Source organism: Protobothrops mucrosquamatus, unplaced genomic scaffold (assembly GCF_001527695.2).
Source record: "Protobothrops mucrosquamatus isolate PMUCROS unplaced genomic scaffold, P.Mucros_1.0 scaffold1072, whole genome shotgun sequence".
Taxonomy (NCBI): Eukaryota; Metazoa; Chordata; class Lepidosauria; order Squamata; family Viperidae; genus Protobothrops; species Protobothrops mucrosquamatus.
The window spans coordinates 183,533-189,508 of NW_015387300.1; positions in this window are offsets into that span (position 1 = coordinate 183,533).

Sequence of the window (5,976 nt, forward strand, 5' to 3'; positions counted from 1 at the left end):
AGGGGCATCACCACCGCCTCCTTCAAGGCTACGGGGAAGACACCCTCCCATAAAGAAGCGTTTATAATTCCCTGGAGCCAGGCTCGTGTACCCTCCCGGGCAGCCAGTACCAGCCAGGAGGGGCATGGATCCAGTAAGCATGTGGTTGCATTCAGCCTCCCCAGGATCCTGTCCACGTCCTCGGAAGCCACAGAGTCAAACTCCTCCCATATAACAGTCTCAAGACCTGCTCCCGTCTCCTCCCCCCGGGGCCACCCAGTCAGAGTCAAGGCCTTCTCGAAATCGAGCGACTTGGGTCATACAGATATTGAGCAAAATCCTCGGCCCTCCCCTCCAGGGGATCCTCCCCCCCTCAACTGAAGGAGAGAGCGGGTCACCCTGAAGAGGGTGGCTGGGCGATTATCTGATGACGCAATGAGGGTGGAGTAGTAGTTAGACCTCGCCACCCTCATCGCCGCTAGGTAGGATCTAACCTGCATCCTTACCTGTGCTCGATCGGATTCGGTTCGGCTCGCCCTCCAACTGCTCTCTAGGCGTCTTTTCCGGCGCTTCATCTCTCTTAGCTCCTCGGTAAACCAGGGAGCCAGTTGAGATCTGCGCCGGGTCAGAGGCCGCAAAGGCACGACTCGGTCCAATGCTGCGGCAGCGGCCACATCCCAGGCCACACCCACATTATGAGTGTATCTGTCACATACTTTCAAAATTCCATACATATGCCTGGCCTCAAATACTGTAGTTACTTGTAGTTACTTATCCTTGAACTTAAATATTTGAGCAAGTGTTCAACCCTTAGGCCCGCACAAGTCAGGTGGGGATCAGGGACTCATATGGATGTACACAAACTCACATATACATGCACTTCTACATTCATCCCTTTCAATTATTCTATTCTATTCTATTCTATTCTATTCTATTCTATTCTATTCTATTCTATTCTATTCTAGTCTAGTCTAGTCTAGTCTAGTCTAGTCTAGTCTAGTCTAGTCCAGTCCATTCTATTCCATCTAATTAAGTTCAGTGCCACCTTCCTCCCTCATGTGTCAGGCTCCTCTGCCATCTCTGCAGATAAATTTTATAAATAAATATCATATCAAATTAACGAATATTCATAAGTAATATTCTGCTCTTCAACTAACTAATATAAAAATGAAAAACAGTGGGAAAATCTCACGTTTAAAGATAATTAAAAATAATAATTGTAAAAACCAATAAAAACCCATTTGCAATATTTACGATGGCTATATCACTCATTGTATGAAACCACAAAGTACCATCTCAATTTCTTTTCTAGTTGTCCTTCAGTTTGTCTTTTATGTCAAGCTTTGAACCAATATCCATTTTACAGATTATATCTTAACTTGGTCCATTTTAAAATATTGAAGTGAATCAAATACTTTTCTTTCCATTTCTATTCATTTTTAAATAAAGGACACAGATCTACTTTCTACTTTCCTAAAGGATATTTGGGGCCAGTCATGTGAGTTAACTTTTTCTAGCCCTAAGACAGAGTGGTATTAATCTATGATTCAGCTGCAGAAAACAATAACAAGGCAGTGAGGATATAGAAAAACCTGAGCCCCACTTCCATTCAGTTGGTTTCCTAGACTTTTACAAACTGATGAGTAGACATAATCTTTTGAAATAAATATTGATTAATTATTGTTCTCTGCAATCGAGTGCTTTACAATATTGTCCAACACAGTAAAATGGCTACTGTATACAATAAACAAAAACATTTATGGTGAAGAAAAAATAAACACTGATGAATAAATAATGAAATCCTCTCTCAAAGTTGACAACACTATGTTCTCTTTAGAAAGCCAATAGGTTTGAGTAGTATTCTGTGACTGTCTTTTTCAGAGTTGTGAGATAACAAAGGACAACATAATTGTTCCTTACCACTTCCCTGTAATGTGATCTTGGATGGGGCAAAACAATGCTTTCTACAGAGTTCAGAACACCCTCGTTTCTTGCTTTCAAGACACACTATGGTTGCAGCCCTGAGAGCTGTAAATGTATTTCTAAAAAAATGCATTTCGCCATTTAAGTCAAGTACCTGTCAAATTTCTCGGAGGGTTTTTACACTTGAATTGCAGTTCCCAATATTGGATTAAAGAAAACGTATGCACATGTGTGAGGTTTTTTTGGGGGGGCCTTCTTTTACTGTTCGGTTGATTTCCTTTTTTTTTCAACCTGAAGCAATTGCTGAATTGACTCCAGTTATTTGGATTCCAATTATTAGTATTTCATTTTTGAATTGAGCCCTGAGCTTGGAGATATTTGAAAGAAAAATGAGTTTTCTGGTTTTTTAATGACACCATGCTATTTTACCAATTTTATTTATTAACCTTTAGGTTAAGTCCGATTCAAAATTTGGAAGTCTTCAGTACAATATTGATGATAAATTAGTTCAGAACATATGTGGCATTTGTTTATATCATAACTAATAGAAATTTGTATTATGAATATAGTGTTATAGATTTAGGCTGAAAAATCCAGATAGCCACTAAATTGTAGCAAAGATGCGCAGAAAATTCTAGCTCTTTGTAGCCATCTTGTAGTCACTGGGATTTTGTAGTCTAGATATAGAAGCCCAAATATAAAGTTGGAATACAGCCCACCAAAAGATTTGGTTTAGGTTACTTTGGTACATTTCTAAATAATGTGATTAGCATTGGAAATGTTTGGATGATGCCCAGTTTATCTTAGGGATCTACAATCAATCTCAGTTCAGAAATCAGACAAATTGTATAATAGATTCCTATGAGTTGGTGAAATCTACAGATTAGTGAATTATATTTAAAAACATACTTTCAACATTTGTTTTTTAAACTACTAAGAAGTCAGCAGAATATAATCTCAACTGGACCTTGACCACATAAATTAGATTCCAAATCTATATTGAATCTATATAAAAGTTAAAGATGCTAAAGAATCAAATTCAACTCTGAATGATTACCATACAATTTTCTTGTCAACAGAATATAAGCTGTTCATCTTCCTTCTTCTGGAATGTTTCTTCTACAGTATGTTCCAGCTGAACCTATAGCTTTGGAATTCTCTGGTAATTTCCCACCTAAATATTAATTAGGTCAGAATCTTTAAATTCTGAATGAAGTAGAACTGTAATTTACATAAACCCAAAATAAATAAGTTATTTTCACGTATCATGTTTTACCATCCTAATTGGTATATGCACTCAGGACTACAATGGAGAGCAAAATTCTATTGTTCCTTCAATATTCACTTTAGGATTCAAATTTGAATCAGGAAACTCATATGTTACAAGCAATAGAAGCTTGGGAGAAATGGATGTATGGAATTTGAATTTGAGGAAAATGTGGACATGCATTGGAGGATGAAAAGCAAAAAAGGTAGCAGACCAATTTATATACAGTACTAGTTACCAGAGATAAATGGTATTCCTTATGCCATGCATAAGGAAATAATTCATCTGGGCTAAATTAGGTCTGGAAAGACAACTACTAAAGATAAGAACTGCCATGCTACAGATCATGTGAAAGCCTGAGGTGATGTGGAAAGCAATGTGTGATAGAAGCTATTGCCAAATGGCACCACCAGATGGATTCATAGCTAGCTGACCAGCCGTACTCAGTGTGTGGTCCTCAATGAAACTACATCTACATGGAGGGAAATGTGTAGTGGGGTGCCCCAGGGCTCTCTTCTGGGCCCAGTGCTCTTCAACATCTTCATCAATGATTTGGACGAGGGGATAGATGGGGAACTCATTAAATTTGCAGATGACAATAAGCTGGCAGGAATAGCCAACACTCCAGAAGACAGGCTTAAGATACAGGAAGATCTGGACAGACTTGAATACTGGGCGCTATCTAACAAAATGAAATTCAATGGTGAAAAAAGTAAGGTTCTACATTTAGGCAAGAAAAACCAAATGTACATGTATAATATAGGTGGTACCTTGCTCAATAGTTGTAACTGTGAGAGGGATCTTGGAATCCTAGTGGACAATCACTTAAATATGAGCCAGCAGTGTGCTGCAGCTGCCAAAAAAGCCAACACAATGCTAGGCTGCATTAACAGAGGGATAGAATCAAGGTCATGTGAATTATTAATACCACTTTACAATGCCTTGTTAAGGGCACACTTTGAATACTGCATCCAGTTTTGGTCACCATGATGTAAAAAAGATGTTGAGACTCTAGAAAGAATACAGAGAAAAGCAACAAAGATGATTAGGGGACTGGAGGCTAAAACATATAAAGAATGGTTACTGGAATTGGGTATGTCTAATTTGGTGAGGAGAAGGACGAGGGGTGACATGATAGCAGTGTTCCAATATCTCAGGGGCTGCCACAAAGAAGAGGGAGTCAAGCTATTCTCCAAAGCACCTGAAGGCAGGACAAGAAGCAATGGATGGAACCTAAAACTAAGGAAAAGCAACCTAGAACTAAGGAGAAACTTCCTGACAGTTAGAACAATTAATCAGTGGAACAATCTTCCCCCAGAAGTTGTGAATGCTCCAACACTGGAAGTTTTTAAGAGACTGGACAACCATTTGTCTGAAATGGTATAGGGTTTCCTGTCTGAGCAGGGAGTTGGACTAGAAGACCTCCAAGCTCCCTTCCAACTCTATTATTATTATTATTATTATTATTATTATTATTATTATTATTATTATTATTATTATTATTATTATTATTATTATTATTATTATTATTATTAATCATTGCACAGTCAGCCAGATGTTCAGACTGGATTTGGCATTTTTGTCTACCTATCGAGTCCTTACCAAGGACCTGGGATAGGCAGATGTGGATGTTTGATGGTATTACAGATATCATCGCAGGATGTAAGATGATGATGATGATGATGATGATGATGATGATGATGATGATGATGATTATCATCTGAAAAGAAAAGCTGTGAGGTGAAAGACTTCACCATGCATACATATTTTCACCCAATTTTGGTACCTAGTCTCTCCCAAAACTGCTTACAAATTTGCCCAAACTGTAGTGGGAAACATGACTATGAATATATCTATGCATGAGTCTAAGCAAATAACATATTTGTAGCTGAGGAATGATGTTATATGAATTGGATTTCCAGTTATTGCATAAGATCCTGACTCTTGTATCTCCATTGAAAGCAGGTGGATGATTTCCCCAAGATCTTATGCTTCAATGTGCTATTAAGCCTCAGCTGCCTTATCTAAACCCAGATGGCTTAGCCAGATCACAAAGAAGGCGACCTTCACCAGGGAGTTTGAAAGAAGAAAAGAATGAGTGAATTATAAATGAAGGACGTTGTAACAAAAGAAGCCGTGTCTGCTAGTGATGCTTCAAAATAATGTGCACTGTGACAACATTTTGAGTCAAATATTCCATGTGTGAAGATATTGAAATTCCTGCATTGGCTGGTTTATGTGATCCATTTGGTGTTTTAAAGATATATCAACATCCACAGCTGAATTTTCACCAAAGTCTGTCCATTTCTTTGGTGGTCTTACCCTTCCCATTGTTAAATGTGTGAGCTGTCCCAAGAGATGGCTAAACAATTTATTTTCCTTTTAGTTCTAACATTTTCTTTTATCTGAATAATGTAGCAATGGAGAAACTGTGCCTCCTCCAGACAGGCTGAATGTAAGATAAAAAGTGCATGCAGGTAAGGGGAAATCAGTATGCTTATGACATTGACAGAACGCCAGCATCTTTTTCACAGTGCCATATAAATTTTCTAATCTGCATTTAATTAACATTTAGAAATCTCTTTGAAAAGCAATGATCATTATTACTACTCACCATGGGTGAGTGCCACACAAACAGCTGGAAAACAGGGAACATGACTGTGAGGAAAGTGATGACTGACAAAACTGCGCCTATAATGCCCAAATTTAACTTCTCATTTAAAAATGTTTACATGCACAAGTGCAACAGATACTGCTATTACTACTAATTCAATGCACAGACTCCATTGGTTTGAAAAAAATGTTTG